Source organism: Panthera onca, chromosome B2 (genome assembly GCF_046562875.1).
Source record: "Panthera onca isolate mPanOnc1 chromosome B2, mPanOnc1 haplotype 2, whole genome shotgun sequence".
In the NCBI taxonomy this organism is placed as follows: domain Eukaryota; kingdom Metazoa; phylum Chordata; class Mammalia; order Carnivora; family Felidae; genus Panthera; species Panthera onca.
In genome coordinates this window covers 7,161,903-7,182,006 of record NC_138343.1, presented here as the reverse complement: position 1 = coordinate 7,182,006, position 20,104 = coordinate 7,161,903, and the positions used below count along the sequence as shown (strand labels likewise).

The following is a 20,104-nucleotide window of genomic DNA, read 5'->3' as shown; positions in this document are numbered from 1 at the left end:
CTTGTGCGTGAGCCCTATCGTTCAGTGTTTTTTTTTTAATTTTTTTTTTTTAACGTTTTATTTAGTTTTGAGACAGAGAGAGACAGAGCATGAACAGGGGAGGGGCAGAGAGAGAGGGAGACACAGAATCGGAAGCAGGCTCCAGGCTCTGAGCCATCAGCCCAGAGCCCGACGCAGGGCTCGAACTCACGGACCGCGAGATCGTGACCTGAGCCGTAGCCGGACGCCCAACCGACTGAGCCACCCAGGCGCCCCCGTTCAGTGTTTTTATAGACCATTCTGAGTCTGTCTTGGGCTCTGCATGGAGAGAAATAGGCTTCAGGTTTGCTCTCATCCTGGGGTGATTCTGGCCTGGAGAGAAAACCCAGGCTGGATTTTCTTAGACTTTTCAAGAAAGCATACCCACCATCTACACCTGTACTGTCACCTGGTTAATCTTTAAACTATCCTGATCTGTTTTTACCAAAACCCACACAACGGAAATGTAAGGTGGAGAGACACTTGGCTCTCCCACATCTGCTGACAGCTTTTGCCGTCCTGGTTCGCTCTCCGTTTTCGACAGCCGAGTTCATCTGAGAAGCAGAAGCACAAACATCAAGTTAGCATCTTGCATACATTACCCTGCAATAATTCACAGCACAATAAACAGCTGTTAATGAAGAGTCTCGGTGCGGAGATATCTGGTTTTATGATTTACTCTACACGACTAATTAAAGAAAGAAATCTTTATTGCCTTTTATAACTGTGCAGCCCCTTCACATTTCTGTCTTTACGCATTTTTTCCCCTTCAAGTCTGTGAGCGATATTGGCCCACATTGGTTTGTGCTCCCGATGGATTACAGCATAACTGGATTCTCCTGTCTCTGCAACTACCTTTTTTTTGCCAGCTCCCTACACTTCAGTCCTTTCACGTCTCAGAAGCCCCAACACCCTACAGCTGTCCTGGTCCCTCCACCAGCGATCTGTTAAAGGAAGTAATTTTAAGTTTGTAATGGCTTTATTATATGCTAAATAACTGTTTGAATGTGAACAAATCACTTACCTCTCGGTGAATTTCCTCATCTGTGAAATAATGAGGTTTGACTAGATCACACTGGAAAACTATTGAGACTGAGGATTCTATGGCAACCCAGAAATCAAGTCAAGAGCCTTAGGGCTTTCAAACCGAAGACTGGAGGGAGGTGATGCTGAATGTCACCAAAATAATTAATTTCTAATGGTAGATTGCATTATCATCATGCCAAATGTATGGCCTTTTGGTGGAATACCAGAAATGCAGAAGACATTGTTCCTGCCCTGAAGGAGTTTTTAGTTCAGCAGTGAAGACATGTATATGACTAACTTTATGTTATAGCATTTAATTAAATTAATTAACATCCTAATGGCGTCCCAATCACAATGGATGATTCACGTCCATTTTAGTTAGCTAGAGTTTGATAGATAATTATAACTGTTTGCTTCATCAAAAATAGGGTCGTTTGGGAAATTGAAAAAAAATGCCCGAAATTGTTCCCAGCATTCTATTTAGAGATTTGAGGTCTACTTGTTTATTACAAAGAAAGTGGTTTACGTGTTCTCCAGAAACACACTAAGATCTGACCCACCCTCCATTTTAAATTTCCAGGAAGCAAAGGAGGTGGAGTCAAGATAAAAGGAGACATTTTAGTGGCTTTAAAACAACCATTCCATTTTGTGCACAGTTGTGTGTGGGTCAGGAATTTCTACAGGACTCAGCTGGGCGGGTCGTCTCGCTTCCACAGGGGGGCATCTGGAGTTGGAGAATCTGCGTCCATGGTGCCTTCATGCACCTGTCTGGCTTCTCCATGTTCCTCCGTCTCTGTTTCTGCATTCAGTGTCTCATTTTCTACAGCTTCTCGATGTGGTTTGGGCTCCTCATGGCAAGATGGTCGAATGGTAGTCTTCTCACCTGGTGACTGACTGGATTCTAAGAATGCAGGGAAGAAGTACCCCTTTCTTAAAGGTCAGGTCCAGGAACTGGCCTCACATCACTTATGTTATACTCCATTGGCCAGAGCTGGTGGGGTGGGGACACTCCTCTCCATAGGAAGAGTGTCAAGGAACTCATGCCGTCATTTTTCTGCCACACACACTGGCGCACATGATCTAATATGAAATCATAATGCCTTGGTTTTTCATTTGCCTCATTTTTTAATAAGAAATATAAATTATAAATAAATTATAAATAAATGTGTAGTCTGACCACGTTCTTTTTTTAAATGTGTATTTATTTTGAGAGAGAGAGAGAGAGAGAGAGAGAGTGTGTGTGTGTGTGTGTGTGTGTGTGTGTGTGTGTGCAGGAGAGGGGCAGGGAGAGAGAGTGAGAGAGAATCTCAAGCAGGCTCTGCTTTGTCAGTTCAGAGCCCACTGTGGGGCTCGATCTCACTTAAAAAAAAAAGAATGAGGATAATCGGAGGACATCTAGTTTGTATCTGTGTTATTTTTTTTCTAACGTAGGTATATATTTTTTGCATTTGTAATGGTAATGCATTCAAGAGATTTGGGGAAGTTGAGAGCAGGTATTGCTTTTAAAAATGCTTTCTTAACTATGTCATTAAAATCTGCCGGTGTTCTAAATAAACCAGCAGATGGATTTAGCGACCGTTGTGATATATTGGTCCTACATCAAATGACAGGGTGGGGATTTCAGAAGTTTGTGAGTGAGGAAATGACAAAAGGCACCCTCTAAAGAACACCCATAATTCACGCTAAGGTCAATACAGAGTTTTTATTTTTTTTTAAATTAGAAACTGAAGTATAGTCAACGTACAATATTCGTTCAGGTACACAACATAGTGATTCAGCAATTATATACATTACAAAATGCTCACCATAAGTGTAGTTAACATCTGCCACCTTATAGAGTAATTACAATATTATTGACTGTATTTCCTATGCTGTACTTTTTATCCAGGGACTTATTTTCTAACTGGAAGTTTGTACCTCTTAATCCCCTTCACCTGTTTTGCCCATCCCCTCCACCGCACCCCCCCCCCCCACTCCTAGCATTCACCACTTTGTACTCTGTATTTATGAGTCTGTTTCTGTTTGTTCATTTTTGTTTCTTAAATTACACATATGAGTGAAATCATGTGGTATCTGTCTTTCTCTGGCCGACTTATTTCACTTAGCATAATGCCCTCTAGCTCCATCCGTCTCATTCCAAATGGTAGGATTGCTTTATGGCGGAGTAATATTCCATTGTATATATACCCCACCTCTTCTTTATCCATTCATTCACTGATGGACATTTCGGCTGGTTCTATATTTTGGTTACTACAAATAATGGTACAATATGCACAGGGATGCATGTATTTTTTCAAATTAGCGTTTTCAGTTTTTTCAGGTAAATACCTAGTAATGGAATTAGTGGATCGTATGATATTTCTGTTTTTAATTTATTGAGTAACCTCCATTCCATTTTCTGTAGTGGCTGTAGCAATGAACATTTCAAACCAACAACGCACAAGGGTTGCTTTTTCTCCACGTCCTTGGCAACGCTTGTTATTTCTTGTCTTTTTGATACTGGTCATCCTGACAGGTGCGAGGTGACAGCTCATTGTGATTGGATTCCCATTTCCCTACTGATGAGTGATGTTGAGCATCTTTTCATGTGTCTATTAGTTACCTGTACGTCTTTGGAAAAATTTTTATTCAGGTCCTCTGTTCTCTTTTTAATCAGATTGTTTTGTTTTTTAGTGTTGAGTTGTATGTGTTCTTTATATACTTTGGATATTAACCCTTCTCAGATATGTTATTTGCAAATATCTTCTATTCAATAGGTTGTCTTTTTGTTTTATTGATGGTTTCCTCATTGTGCGGAAGCTTTTTAGTTTGATGTAGTCTCATTTGTTTATCTTTGCTTTTGTTTCTCTTGCCTGAGGAGACAGATCCAGAAAAATATTGCTAAGAGATGTCCAAAAGTTTATGTACTGCCTCTGCTTTCTTTCAGGAGTTTTATGGTTTCAGGTCTTACATTTAGGTCTTTAATCCATTTTGAGTTTATTTTTGTGTGTAACATAGGAAAGTGGTTCACTTTCTTTCCTTTACATGTAGCTGTCTGGTTTTTCTGATGCCATTTATTGAGGAGATTTTCTTTTCCCCATTCCATATTCTTGACTTTCTTGTCGTGGATTAATTGACCATGTAAGCATGAGGATATTTCTGGGCTCCCTATTCTGTTTCATTGATTTATGTGTCTGTTTTTATGCCAGTACCAGCCTGTTTTGATTACTCTAACTTTATAGTATGGTTTGGAATTTGGAATTGGGATATCTCCAGCTTTGTTCATCTTTCTCAAGATTGTTTGACTATTCAGGGTCATTTGCGGTTCAATACAAATGTTAGAATTATTCTAGTTCTGTGAAAAATACTATTGGTATTTTGACAGAGATTGCACTAAGTCTGTAGATTCCTTCAGTTAGTATAGACATTTTAACAATATTCTTCCAATCCATGCACATGGTGTATCTTTCCTTTTATTTTTGTTGCCTTCATTTCCTTTCACCAATGTCTTATGGTTTTCAGAGTACAGGTCTCTCACCTTCTTGGTTAAATGTATTCCTAGAATTATTCTTTTTGGTCCACTTGTAAAATGTGGTTGTTTTCTTAATTTCTCTTCTTGCTACTTCACTGTTAGCGTATAGAAATGCAACTGATTTCTGTATATTAATTTTGTATCCTGAAACTTAACTGAATTCACTTATTCTAATAGTTTTTTGTTGGAGTTTTTGGAGTTTTCTGTATATACTATCAGGTCATCTGCAAGTGGTGACACTTTAACTCCTTCCATTCCAATTTGGATGCCTTTTGTTTCTTCTTACTGTCTGATTGTTGTAGCGAGGGCTTTCAATTCTGTGATGACTAACAGCAGAGAGAGTGGACATTCTTGTCTTGTTTCTGATTTTAAGGGGAAAGCTCTCACGTTTTCAACATTGAGTATGACATTAGCTGTTCATTTATCAAATATGGCCTTTATTATGTTGAGGTATGTTCCCTCTAAACCACTTTTTTTGAGGGTTTTTTTTAAAAATCAGGAATGGATATAGAATTTTATCAAATGCTTTTTCTGCATCTATTGAGATGATGTTATAGTTTTTATCCTTCATTTTGTTCATGCGTCATATCACATTGATTTGTGGATATTGAACCATTCTTGAATCTCTGTAATAAATCCCATTTGGTTGTGGTAAATGATCCCTTTAATGTACAGTTGAATTTGGTCTGTTAATATTTTATTGAGGATTGTTAAATCAATGTTCATCAGGGATATTGGTCTGTAATGTTCTTTTTTTTTTTTTTTTTTTTGTAGTGTCTTTGGTTTTGGTATCAGGGTAATGCTGGCCTTGTAGAATGAATTTGAAGAATTCAAATGAATGAATCCCTTCCTCTTCTGTTTTTTAGAGTAGTTTGAGAAGGGTAAGTATTAACTCTTATATGTTTGGTAGGATTCACCTGTGAAGCTTTGTGATCCTGGACTTTTTTTGTTTGCTTGCTGATTTTTCATTATTGACTTAATTTTGTTAGTGGTAATCAGAATGTCATATTTTCTGTTTCTTCCAGATTTAGTCTTAGAAGATTGTATTTTTCTACCAATTTATCCATTTCTTCTAGGTTGTTCAATATGTTGGCATATAATGTTTCACTGTAGTCTCTTATAATCCTTTGTATTTCTGTGGTATTGCTTACAACTTCTCTTCTTTCATTTCTTATTTTATTTGAGTCCTCTCAGGTTTTTTGTTTTTTTGTTTTTGTTTTTATTTTGTTGTTGTTGTTGTTTGGATGAGTTTGGCTAAAGGTTTATCAATTTTTATTTTTTCAAAGAATTAGCTCTTAGTTTTTTCATTGATCTTTTCTATTACCTTTTTAGTCTGTTTCATTTATTTCTGCTCCAATCTTGGTCATCTCCTTCTTTCTACTAACTTTGGGCTTTGTTTGTGCTTTTTCCTAGTTCCTTAGGCATAGGGTTTGTTGGTTTGATTGTTTATCTGAGATTTTTCTTGCTTCTTGAGATATGCCTGTGTTACTATAAACTTTCCTCTTAGAACAGCATTAGCTATATCCCAAAGATTTGGAAACATTGTGTTTCCATTTTCATTTATCTTCAGGTATTTTTTTTAATTCCCTCTTTGATTTCTTCATTGACCCACTGGTATGTATGTATGCATGTATGTATGTATTTCTTTATTCATTTATGATACCGTTAGTTTATTATAAAAGAAATACATGAGGGGCGCCTAGGTGGCTCAGTTGGTTAAGCGTCTGACTTCAGCTCAGGTCATGATCTCACAGTCCATGGGTTCGAGCCCCGCGTCGGGCTCTGTGCTGACTGCTCAGAGCCTGGAGCCTGTTTCAGATTCTGTGTCTCCCTCTCTCTCTGCCCCTCCCCCGTTCATGCTTTGTCTCTCTCTGTCCCCCCCAAAAAAAAAAAAAAAAGCTCTTTAAAAAAAATAAATAAAAACATTTAAAAAAATAAAAGAAATACATGAAAATTATTTACATTATGAAAGATTTCACAGCTCCACTGCAATGGGCATCTTCACATGATGCCATTTCAGTAATGATTTATTTCAGTCTACATACTTTCTGAGAATGTCACCATCTCTAAATAAGAAATAATCCTCATCATCTAGAACTACTTTGGTGCCTCCATATTCTGGGAGAAGAACTCGAATTCCAACTTTCACACTAACTGGGTGAATCTCTCCACCCTTTCCTTTAGAGCCTGATCCAACAGCTACTGTGTCTGGTTGCACTAGTTTCTTGGGGATTTTTTGGAAGCATAATGCCTCCTTTGGTTACAGTTTAGCTGCACTCCTTTCAACTAAAACTCAGTCAAATAGGGGAAGAAACTTTCTAAATGTCTGTCCTGCCATGACTCCGGCCACCATGACTTGGTTCTGGAGCTGCCACCACTGCAAGGATACCATTAGTCCAACCCACGGGCCACATGACCTGACCCACTGGATTTTAGTAGCATGTTGTTTAGTGTCCATATGTTCATGTTCTTTTTCCAGATTTTTCCTTATAATTGACTTCTGGCTGCATTCTGTGGTGGTCACAAAAGATGCTTACTATGATTTCAGTCTTCTTAAATTTATTGAGACATTTTTTGTGGCCTAACATGTGAGCTATCCTGTAGACCGTTCCATGTGCATTTGAAAAAAAATGTTTATTCTGCTGTTTTGAGATGGAATGTGCTGTATATATCTGTTAAGCCCATCTAGTCCAGTGTGTGTCATTCAAAGCCACTGTTTCCTTATTGGTTTTCTGTCTGGATGATCTATCCATTGATATATGTGGCATGTTAAAGTCCTCTACTACTATTGTATTATTGTCAATTTTTTCCTTTTGTCTGTTAATATTTGCTTTATATATTTAGGTGTTCCTCTGTTCATTGCAGAGATATTTTACAATTATTATATCCTCTTGTTGGATTCATCCCTTTATCATTATGTAATGCCCTTCTTTGTCTCTTATTACAGTCTTTGTTTTAAAGTCTGTTTTGTCTGGTGTAAGTATTGCTACCCTGGCTTTTTGTTATTGGTTTACTTCCATTTGCATGAATTATCTTTTTTCCATCCTTCACTTTCAGTTTGTATGTGTTTAGGTCTGCGTCGAGGTTCTTGTGGGCTGGTGAGAGACAGACGTAGTTGTGTTGTTGTTGTTGTTGTTTAAAGTTTATTTATTTACTTACATTGAGAGAGAGAGAGAGAGAGAGAGAGAGAGACAGCCAGCCTGAGTAGGGGAGGGGCAGCAAGAGGGAGAGAATCCTAAGCAGGCTCTACACCATCAGCATAGAGCCTGCTATGGGCCTCAAACTCACAAACCATGACATCATGACCTGAGGTGAAATCAGGAGTCATACAGTTAAGCAACTGCACCACCTGCACACCCCTGTTGCTGTTGTTAATGCCATCATCCTGTGTCTCTTGATTGGAATATTTAGTCTATTTACATTTAAAGTAATCATTGATAGGTATGTGCTTATTTCCATTTTGTTAATTGTTTTCTGGTTGTTTTTCAATGCCTCTCTATTCCTTTATTTTGCTCTCTTCCCTTGTGATTTATGACTTTATTTACTGTCATGCTGGGATTCTTGTGTGTGTGTGTGTGTGTGTGTGTGTGTGTGTGTGTGTGTGTATCATAGGTTTTTGGTTTGTGGTTACCATGAGGTTCATAAATAACATCCTATGTAAATAACAGTCTATATTAAGCTGTTGGTCACTTACATACAAACACATTTTTTTAAGTTTGTTTGTTTGTTTTTATTTATCTTGAGAAAGAGCATGAGCAGGGAGGGGCAGAGAGAGAGAGGGAGAGAGAATCCCAAGCAGGCTCTGCACTGTCAGTGCAAGCAGCCCAAAGTGGGACTCAAACACACGAACTGTGAGATCATGACCTGAGCCAAAATCAAGAGTTGGACACTCGGCTGACTGAGCCATCCAGGTGCCCTGCAAACACATTCTAAAAGCACTATTTTTTTATTTGCCCCTCCACATTTATATATATATATACATGTATATATATGTATATATACATATATACATATATATACGTGTATTTATATGTGGGGATATATATATATATATATATATATATATATATATATATATATCCCCTTAACCAATTCTTGTAAATACAATTGATTTTACAAGTTTTATCTTTAAACCTTCATACTAGCTTTACAAGGTACTGATCTATTACCTTTACTATATGCTTACTTCTACCCACAATTTTTTTTTCTTTCAGAATTTTCTTCTAGTTATGGCCTTTTCCTTTCTGCTTAAAGAACTCCCTTATCATTTCTTGTAAGGCTGGTTTACTGGTGATGAACTCCTTTAGCTTTTGTTTGTCTGGGAAACTCTTTATCTTTCCTTCACTTCTGAATGATAACCTTGCCGGGTAGAGTATTCCTGGTTGTACTTTTTCTTTTCATCACTTTGAATATATCATGCCACCCCTTTCCAGCCTGCAAAGTTTCTGCTGAAACATCAGCTGATAGCCTTATGGCTATTTGTTTTCTCTTTTGCTTTTAACATTCTTTCTTTAATGTTTGATATTTTAATCATTTTTTTAATTTTTATTTTTTATTGAAATCCAAGTTAGTTAACATATAGGGTACTAATGGCTTCAGGAGTAGCATTTAGTGATTTGTCATTTACATATGACGCCCAGTGCTCATCCCAACAAGTGTCCTTCTTACTGCCCATCCCCCCACCCAACACTGTTCCAGCAACCCTCAGTTTGTTTTCTGTATTTAAGATTCTCTTATGGTTTTGCCCCCCTGTTTTTATCTTATTTTCCTTCCCTTCCCCATGTCCATCTGTTTGGTTTGTTAAATTCCACATATGAGTGAAGTTATATGATATTTGTCTTTCTATGATGGACTTGATCTTTTAATTATAATATGTCTTGGTGTGGACCTTCCTTGGGTTCATCTTCTTGGGCATTCTCCTTGCTTCTTGGACTTAGGTGTCTGTTTCCTTCTCTACGTTAGGGAATCTTTCAACTATTATTTCTTCAAGTAGGTTTTCTGCCCCCTTTTCTCTCTCTTCTTTTTCTGAGACTCTAATTATGTGAATGTCAGTACGCTTGCTGTTTTCATGTTGCTCCTTGATGCTTCTGCTGTTGATTCCCTCTAGCATATTTTTCATTTCGGTTACTGTATTCTTTAGTTGGTTCATTTTCATGTTTTCTTTTTTCTTGTTTAAAATATTTATTTACTTTGGGGGGAGCGCAGGTGGGGGAGGGGCAGAGAGAGAGGGGGACAGAGGATCTGAAGCAGGTATCTGCAATGACAACAGTGAGCCCCATGTAGGGCTTAAACTCACTAACCTTGAGATCATGACCTGAGTGGAAGTCAGACACCAACCGACTGAGCCTCCCAAGGTGCCCCTGCCTTTTCATATTTTCTGTCATTCACTCTGTATTCTGCTGAGAATCTTTACAACCATTGCTTTGAACTCTTTAACACGTAGATAGTTTATCTCCATTCCATTTCTTTTTCTCAGGTTTTGTCTTGTTCTTTTGTTTGCCATACATTTTCTCTGTGTCCTCATTTTGCCTGACTCCATATGTTTGTTGCTATGTGTTCCGTCGGTCAGTTCCGTCTACTGGTCTTGAAAGTAGTGGCCGTGTGTAGGTGTGTAGTGGGGCCCAGGAGCACAGTCCCCCCTGGTCACCAGAACCAGGAGTGTCCCCTCTGTGGGCTGCACGTACCCTCCTTTCGCAATGGGTACAATTGCTGTGGGCATTCTGGTAGGTGACACTGGCCCCCAGCCCGACTGGCTGTAATGACCGGCCATGACTTCTTGGAGGCGCTGGTGAACAGGGCTGGCCCCCAACTCTCTGGCGCAGGAGTCACTTCAGAGGGATGCTGGTCCCTGCCAGCACTGCCTCCTCAGTGTGGTGGGAGGTAGTCATTTCGAGGGGACGCTGGTCCCCTCCTAGGCTGCTGACCAGATGTGGCAGGGTGGGAACTGCTTTGGATGGGGCTAGTGGGGACAGATAGTTTGGGTGGGCCTGTTTTCAGGGGAGAATGAGTTGGGATCAGCAGAGCCAGCCGGAAGTGTCAGTGGCTCCTTCAGGTGTCCAGGAAGGACAGGACAGGCAAGAAAATGATGGCTGCTAGCACTGTTTTTTTTTTTATTCCCCAGTGAAAGCTCCTACAGATTTCTGCCTTTCCAGCACCTGCCCTAACATTAGTCGATACACCTCCTTCACATATAACCCAGGTGCTTTTCCAATAGCTGCTGCTTTGCTGGGTCTCTGACCAAGTGATCTAGCGTGCTGGTCCTTGGTTTTCAAGGGCCCTCTGGCTTCCCTGGAGATGAGCGCCACTGATTTTCCACGCCCTATGTTATGGGGGCTTGTTTTGTCTGTTCAGTTCTCCAGGGTGAGGGGTGCCCAGCGTGGGGCTCGCTCCCCTCACTCCTCAGTGAGGACCTCTGTGGCCATGCTATTCCTTCTCTTTGTGGGTGTCCTCACAGGGGTGTTTGGTTCCCACCTCGTCTCTGCCCCTCCCACCCTTCTCCACGTGGCTTTCCTTATGTCGTTACTTGGGAAAGGACTGTTCTGCTAGTGTTCTGGTCATTTTCATAGTGAATTGCATTACATGTGTTTGTCGCCCCACTGTGTGTGTGTGGGAGGTGAGCTCAGGACCCTCTTCCTCCACCATCTCCTCCCTCTCTGCCTTCACAGTTTCTACCCAAAGTAAAAGGAAGGAAGCAAACCTCTTGTTTTCAATTTACATGATAAAGATTAGATAGTTCTCATCAACCACCTTAGCAACAGATACTATATTCTAAATAAGATTAATGCATTTAATAATAGGGTACTATAATTTAATAATGGGTACTAATAGTATCCATGCTATCCATAGTCAAAAATTACAAATATACTAACGAAATAATGAAAATGAACGTCAGTTACACGAGGGTGGGAACTTGATATTGTCCTCTTTTCTCTCCCAGCCACTCACCAGTAACGATTGTCTGGTAACGTTGAGAGGCTGAGTGAATGAAAGTCTCTACGTTAAGAAGAATGTACTTCCTTTTTAAAAGAATGGGATAAGAAATCAATCGCATGAGACAAAACAAAGAATGACTTCTATAACAAATAGGAAATTTGCCCGCAAAAACTGGCCAGGAAAATGCCGTTTTGTGATGTTACGACTTGATTGAGTGTAATCTATTCTACAGAAAATGTTTGTGGAAGCAAAATAGTGCTGAGATCCTCAGCCACATCTGTTTAGCGAATTAGGTGTAGGTCATGTAGCTATAACTGATGTAAGACACTATATTAAAAATGAAGAATTATTTAAAATTGAGAGGCAGTGTGATTATTAAAATTCTTTCACTGTTGCGAAGAAGGAAAACAATATGGTACATAGAAAAATAGTGCATTATTTTAAACAGCACCTAGTATTGGTAAGTTAGATTATTAATTAGTATGTAAATAGTTGTTAATGAATGAATGTCATTTTGTATTATATCATAATGAAGATGAGTCAATAGGAAAAAAGGCTAGCGAAGGTGGTTTCTACTAAACAAGCATATTAAAATAGCAATTTGAGGGGCGCCTGGGTGGCTCAGTTGGTCGAGTGTACCACTTCGGCTCAGGTCATGATCTCTCGGTTTGTGGGTTCGAGCCCCGCGTCGGGCTCTGTGCTGACGGTGTGAAGCCCGCCTTGAATTCTGGTTCTCCCTCTTTCTCTGCCCTTCCCTCACTCTCTCTCAAAAATAAATAAACGTTAAAATAAAATAGCAATTTTAGTTCATATTTATAAACTTTTGCCTAAAAAATAAGCATTGCAAAATAACTATGACAGACTCATAATCATAAATGGACTAACAAATCCTGGCCAAATGAAAGTAATGTTCCTTGGTAATTGTAATGCCTCATTTGATAAAGTCAATATTGCAAATAGCCTTATTCTGTGTAGTAGGAAGCATGAGTAGAGCCGTACTGTTTGCACATTACAGTGGTTAAATTTTAGTGGTCAGAAGGATCTGTTAAAAGTTGCTAAAAGTCAGATTCCTGGGCCTCAACCCTAAATGACTCTCATTCAGCAAGTGTGGGGGCAGTTTCCTGAATCTTCCGTCTATAACCTGCATGTCAGGGCATCCTGTGCCGGTAATTTGCAGGCTACATTTTGAAAACCAGTTCTTGAAATTCCTGCTGCTGTGTACTTGCTCAGAAGATTCAATCTATTAGTAAATAATGAACCTGAGATACTCTTATCTTAGGACATTTTCCTTGTAGCTTCTGGGCATTCCTGTGGGACTGCCTTCCAACTAGATCGCATTCCCCTAAAATCTGCTTTTGCCTTTCTGAAATCGGTACCCTTACTCACTCAGGACTTACTCAGTGTTCATGAGTAAGACTAGTCTGAAAAGTCCTTTCTTGTGTAATCTCTATTGGGTTTCAATAACCATGGTTTTTATACCTCATTACTTATATATTTTTCTTCCCTGTCTGTGCTTTGGAACAAAGTAAGTAGCATTAGAATCAGTTGCTCTTAAGAGTTTGTAAAATTCCCCTATGACACCTTGTGTATCTTGTGCCTTTAGTAAAAGGAGAAACTAGACTTTTGATCAATTTCTCTATTTCTTTTCTTTGTATTTGAACTATTTCGCTACTTATCACTTCCAGAGTAAATTTTATATTTTAGAATCCATGTTTTCAATTTTCCATGTTTCAAATTTCATGGATCCATGAAAATCCATGTTTTCAGATTTTTTGTTAGTATCAGATTCAGAAAACTAGTTTTATGTGTTTTTTGAATTTCATCAATATTGATGAATAGTCCTCTCTTTTTCTTATTTTGTGTATTATTTTCATATCTCACTCTTTCCCTTTCAGTTAACTTTTAGGTGAGCCATGGAGAAAATGGAAGCAAGTAATTTAAAGAGAATTTTTTTTTTTAATGAGAAAATCAATTTAAAGTGAGCATCGTCAGGGGCACCTAACTGGCCCAGTTAGTAGAACATGTGACTATTGAATCTCGGGGTCGTGAGTTTCAGCTCCATTTTGGGCTTAGCGCTTATATAAAGACAAATAAATAAAATGAGCATCCTCAGAAGCCGGGGAAGGTATTTGCCAACACACATCCCAATACACGTGAATCTGTCATCGCCTATTCCAACGAATCTTGTAGTGTCCCTGACAAATGAAGCTTGTAGTGTTCTAATGCATTTATATAGTCACCTGGAAACATAAAAGAATGCCGCCATTCCATTTCACTAATAGTGTAAACTGATTACAGACGATTTACTTAAAATTTCTGACACGGATGTGTCAGTGTAGATTACATTTTGAAGACAGATCAGCTTTTATATCTACTCATAAATGTGATTCAACTCAATGTTTTTCAAGGGCTAAGAATGCTTAAAGAGATGTAAAATTCTTCTAAGCACCTACTCAAGGGTTGGGGTCAGGAAATATGGCAAAATGAGATATTAAGAAAACAATGGGTTGTGTTCAATGCATGTTAGTGTCGGGATGGTCATTTGTCTCACTAAATACTCCCTAAATCCTAAATAGCTTTAGTTCTGTCAATCTAATGGGAGGCACAAATTTGGACAAAGAAGATTCTTAAACTTGGTCTTTTTTATGTATAAAAGTGAAATTCTCTTGTCTTCAAAGCTCATTTGTAGCGCTAGAGAGGTTGTCTCCGATCTGTAGGTAAGTGATGGGTTGAAGGCAGAATTCTAATAACTTTTCCAACACATGTTAGCACCTGTAGTCTTTTCTTTCCCTTGGGTGGGGGATGGCTCTAGTTAGGTTCAGAATTTCTATAAAAATGCCCTGTGTCATAATAGGTGCCAGGTGCCCTGCTAGGCTCAGTAAGTAATGTATAATGATGGGATATATTCACACCTTGAAAATGAGGTGGTGAATTTCTTGAATCTTCTTCTGGAGTTCAGCACCATGAGAGTCCCCGTGGAGGTCCACAGGGTGATAACCTGTCCCAGGGATAGCAGGTGATGACAGAGAGTTTGATTTCCATATGTTTTGTGCAGGAAATCACAGCTTTGGGCTGCTTAAGCTGGGGAGCTGTCATCAGTTATACACCGGTGGTGTTAGAGACTTGTGGAATCTGTCCTTCGAAAGGATTCTGAAAGCCAGAGAGTGACATTGGTATCCTTTGGCATCGATAATTACATGTATGGAGTGAGAACTTTTCTAAAGGCAACTGAATAAATAAAACACTGCATTTTTTAAAAATGTTTTTTAATGTTTGTTTTTGAGAGAGAGAAAGAGACACAGAGGGGAAGTGGGGGAGGGGCGGGGGGGGTGGTGGAGAATCTGAAGCAGGATCCAGGCTCCGAGCTGTCAGCACAGAGCCCGACCTGGAGCTCAAACTCCTAGACCTCGAGATCATGACCTGAGCTGAAGTCGGATGCTTAACACACTGAGCCACCGGGGCTCCCCCACAAATACAGCTTTGGATGCAATAAGCGGGTGGTGGTATTTTTCAGGTTGAGGGTGGAAAGAAAGAGCTTTCAAGCTCATTTTCAGTAACTCCTATTACCACACACAGTATGGACAAGACACAGTATGGACAGGACTGTATTTGGGGTGGATTTAATCCTATTAAATTATTTAACAATTTCAGATTTTTTGTTTTATTTTTTATTATTTTTTTTAATGTTTATTTATTTTTGAGACAGAGAGAGAGAGAGAGAGAGACAGAGTATGAACGGGGGAGGGGCAGAGAGAGAGGGAGACACAGAATCGGAAGCAGGCTCCAGGCTCTGGGCCATCAGCCCAGAGCCCGACGCGGGGCTCGAACTCACGGACCGTGAGATCGTGACCTGAGCTGAAGTCGGACACTTAACCGACTGAGCCACCCAGGCACCCCCAGATTTTTTGTTTTAAATCAGCTACTAGATGAGTGGAGATAGGGGCCAACTGATGTCAAAAGGCCATCACTGTCCTGTAAAACCAGGCAGAATTTTAAGTATATTAGCATTCCACGGGGGAATCTGTATTGGAGACCTTTCTTAAAGTGACCCTGGGTGGCTCAGTCGGTTGAGCATCCGACTTCGGCTCAGGTCAAGATCTTGCGGTCACGATCTCGCGGTTTGTGAGTTCGAGCCTGGCGTCAGGCTCTGTGCTGACAGCTCGGAGGCTGGAGCTTGCTTCGGATTCTGCGTCTCCCTCTCTCTCTGCCCCTCCCCCGCTCATGCTCTGTGTCTCTCTGTCTCTCAATAATAAATAAACGCTAAATTTTTTTTTTAAAAAAGTGACCCTGATTTAGTAGTTTTGAATTTCACCATGAAGACTGCAGTCTATCAGTATTTAGTGGGCCTCATGCAATAGTATGTGTAAAAAAGTAAAGGTAACTCCATCAGTATCAGGATTTATGTTTTCCCACTTGTACACCCCAAAAGACAGCTCATTTCCATGGAGAAAAGCGGGGACAGGTGGGACCAGTCCACCTGTGCAATCCTTGCAGAGTCATCCTGCTTAGGTCAGAAAGCCATGGCAACCTCACCCTTCCTACGCGCACTTCGTGAGTCACCTCTTGGCCCGCAGTCCCCACCAGCTCCCGAGGTCCCGCCTGACCTAAAGGTCTGTTCTCCATGCCCTGGGGAAAGGACAGGGTCAGCAAAATGGAATCCCTCCAGGTCATGCTGACCTGTGTGGTCCTGAGTTACAGACATTAGATTTTTCAAAAGTAATTATTTCCTTTCTAATCTCTTCCTCGTATTTATTTTCCTCTTCTCTTATTTGCCCCCACTACTTTCATTGCTCTGGAAACGGCTGTTTCCCCAAAGCCCTTAGCGGGGTAAGCCTAGCTCTCACAGGCCATCTCTTTCTGTTTTAGGGATTACACAGCACTCTTGGAAAACGTGTTCAGGTAGTTTCGGGGATGTAATTGTTTTGCCAGAAAGAGTCCAACCCCCTAAATATGACATTTTGGGCAGCCTTGTGAACATGCTTTTTTACTATCTTGTTGCAAAGCTGTGGATTTATAACAGTCCTAAATATTTAGATAGACCATGAAAATATCATCAGTTAGGACAAGTGTGGTGTCCCGTAAAGACAACTGATTTAATTATTTGGCTTCAATTTCCCTTCTCTAAGTTGTGACTAGATTTTTTTTTTTAACTTGGTTGATTTGTGGTCCTCAGAAGACAATGTCTGTGATAGCCTTTCCTGTCTTCCCCCAAACCCTACCGTCTCCCTCTAATTTGTTCCTGGCGAATGACAGCAAGTTCACAGCCCCAGGTAGCTTTTTACTTCTTTCATTTCTCGAAGCTGCCTTATCTTTTCTTTCCGTGTATCTGAAGATTTGGTTTGGGCATGCATTTGAGGGCTTTACGGGTTTTGCCTTAAGATCCGTGGACTGGACTCTTTGATTTAAGTTCCTACAGAGGATCACCCAGGAGTCTCTCTGCGATGCTCTGTCAGCAGGATATTTTAGTGCAAGGCCAGGCCTGTCCCTGCTCCCTAGAAGGACAGCTTATGCAAGTGTGTGCCGCGAGAGGCCCTTTGGGGGTCCCTGGTGTCCTACACCTCTGGAATTTACTTTCAGGTTTAAAAAAGTACTCGGAGAGTCCACACTTTTATACCCATTTGCAAAATACTGACCAGCTGGACAACGCAGAAATCCGTCAGGTTTGTAAATGAATGGAGAATGAGGTCACGTGACTCAGTCATCCTCTTCCTGATGCTTGTTCAGATCTTAGCCCGTCGGGATTTGGAACAGGATTGCATGAGTGCAGGAGCATTAGGCTTTTAGTTGTCCATGGGAATTAGTTAAGGAGCTTTTCTGAGCAGGAGTGCTAAGATTTCAAACAATGTGTTTCCTTTCGACTTAATGATAAATGCGAAAGAGAAAAAAAAAGCAATTTTGTTTGCTTTCTCTTTTCTGAACGTTTTACCCGTGGATCTGTGGGTCCAGAGTCTATATATGTCATGGGCTTAGAACCTCAGTGGGAGATAAAGCTGAGCCACCAGGGTCCTGAGACAGAGAACCGGAGGCACCGAGCTTGTAGATGTGGTCACCCTGATGAGCCAAGCCCTTGTCATCGTGCGTCGGTACAAAAGAGCCAGGGAAACAAAACTTGCATTCAGCCACACGGCCTGTGCAAAACCTCTGTTGTGATCGTGCACTTGACACGGGCCTCAGGTGGTCATAGACATGTGCTACTCAGTCAGAGAACAGGTGTTCTTAGATGAGCTAACCCAATTTTAGTATATGTGCTGCCGAAGCGAGCACTAGATGAGCTAACCCAAATGGCACCTACCTTTCGCTGTTCTGGGCACCGTACAACACGAATTCAGTACGGTAAGCTCCCCCAGGAACCTGGTTTTCGTCTATAGTTGGAAACGAAAGGAAAGTGAGGACAAAGGAGGGGAGGTCCCCCAAATAAGAGCTCAAATGAATGCTCTGACAGGGGGCCTCATTTCCAGAGAAGTGAGGCAGGTCGTAACAAAATGTGGAGAGGATTCAACGACCATCTAAACCCTCTCAAAACAAAAACAGCCCCAGCAAATTGCAACAAAGGAAGAGATGGAAAAATGCCTTATGGTTTCCCTAATAACTTGGATCTCTGGTTTTCTTTGAGAAGTCTGTTTTAACAGGGGCTTGTGCTTTCTGTAGAGAAGTACACTTCGTGTCAGTGCCGAGGCAATAAACATTGCAGATCAGGGGAAAATCCAACCAGGCAAGTTCTTTTCAGCTCATTAAACTATACTGTTAATCTGAACTATTTTATTTATCTCTTTTCAATATTAACTGAATCAGTTTTAGTCGGGAGACCGTCAGTCTTATCCTGCTTTCTCTTTTTGACTTCTGGCCTACCATATTAATTGATCACTTGAATATTTTCAGGAGCGTAAACCATTTCCCATGGCCTAATTAAGGAATTAAAAATTTAGAATGTAGGCAGTCCAGAAAACTATCGCTCAGAAAAGCCATAGGTCTCCTTGGAAGGAGCATTGCCCTTACCCTCTGTTTATTTGTAGTTAGTCTTTGTCTGAGATTTTAAGATTTATTGTCCACCTGATTATAATCTCTTCTGGAGCACTGAAATCATGAGACCTGTCTGCTTTCAGACTCACACGGCAAGATTATTTCTTAGAATGCATTTCTCAAAAACATATATCACAGGCAGTAATTTGTGCGTGCATCAACTGGGAGGTCTGTAGCTGTGCTTCCCGTCAGTTGGATGGCATTCATTGTTAGCTTAGTTCAGTATTATATTGATTAGTCCTTCCTTCCATACTCCAAGGACACTGGTTTTCCTTTGCAGGGTATATCTTGAGTCAGTGTTAAACTTCCAGCATTAAATCTATCGCAGACCCCTCCTTTGTATTGCTGAAGGGAATTTTCGACTTACCCAGCATCCTTATAGACAACAAATTATATTTTGTGTTCCCCAATGCCTGGTACCATTGGCATTGTTTATTTTGGTTCGACAGTCCTAGGGACTTCTAGATCTTTCTCCTAGAAGCTATGCAGTAGGTTTCTAGGAGGCCCATTGTACTGAGTGACGATTTATGTTCATCACAGAGTTTATGATTTAAGGAGCTCCTGTGATCTTCTCTTTGTAGATAATGTTATTACAGTCATAAAAATCTCCCATATGAGTGTTTGTACCTCTCCTGTTCCCATTGCCTTATGACTGAGTAGCCCTTTGGCCCACTGAATTAAAAACAATTAAGATTAACAACAAAAAAAGTCATTCAGCCAAGCCTGACTCCTAGAGAGAGAGAGACACCGGAAATAGCATGCCATTTTTAAGTTAAAATGTCCCACTTCTTCTAATGTTTTCATTTTAAAATGTGGAAAAGGATGACATTTGGCTGTCACAGATAACATTTGTGACACATTGGGCATTTCTACGTGTGTGATTTTTAGTTTCGGTTATGAAGTAGACTTCAAGTAGTCTAGAGCTTTCGCGCAGGATTTATACAAAAATTTTTTCACTGTATATATTTAAGATTTTTGCTGTTAGGTATATTAAAACCATAAAAGAGTTTCTGGAATCTAATTCACCAAACTTACTTCAGTTGTACCTATTCTTTGCAATATATTGCATTAAGTATGGTGAGATGTTGCTAAACTTTTACTTTTGGTAGTTCTTCAGGTGAATCACCACATCCACGGCCCCTTCCATCCCTTCCTCCCTCCCCCCTCCCCCCCCTCCAACCATGAGTCATAAGACACTTCAAATGACACTATTAATATGAAGATTTCCCAATGTGATGCAGGACTCTTGAGGTATTCAACTACCTTGTCCCACTCCTGAGAATTTCTCCCTCCTCTGTACCACAAGTGTGGCTCCCTGAAAGGGTGACCAATTGCCCTGGTTTACCTGCTTGACCAGTTTTAGTACTCCAAGTCTCACATCCTGTGAAACTGCTCGGTCTCAGGCAACCAGGACAGCTGGTCCCCCTACTTGAAGCCGTGTTTTGGTTCACGAGCCTCCCCTAGGGCCATGTCTGATTCAGCTGTGGTGTACCTTTTTGCCAAATTGGACCAATTACCTTCTTTGTCCATGGGATTCTGAATGCTCAACTAAGAGAAACACTGAAATAGCAGTGTTTTCAGCATAATTCTTTTTGT

The 20,104-nt window shown here is 40.3% G+C and overlaps 1 pseudogene; it reads right to left on the bottom strand.

The window, feature by feature from the left end:
• Nucleotides 1–6,551: 6,551 nt before the first annotated feature.
• Nucleotides 6,552–7,153, bottom strand: LOC132666668 (10 kDa heat shock protein, mitochondrial pseudogene; annotated as a pseudogene).
• Between the last annotated feature and the right edge of the window lie 12,951 nt (nt 7,154–20,104).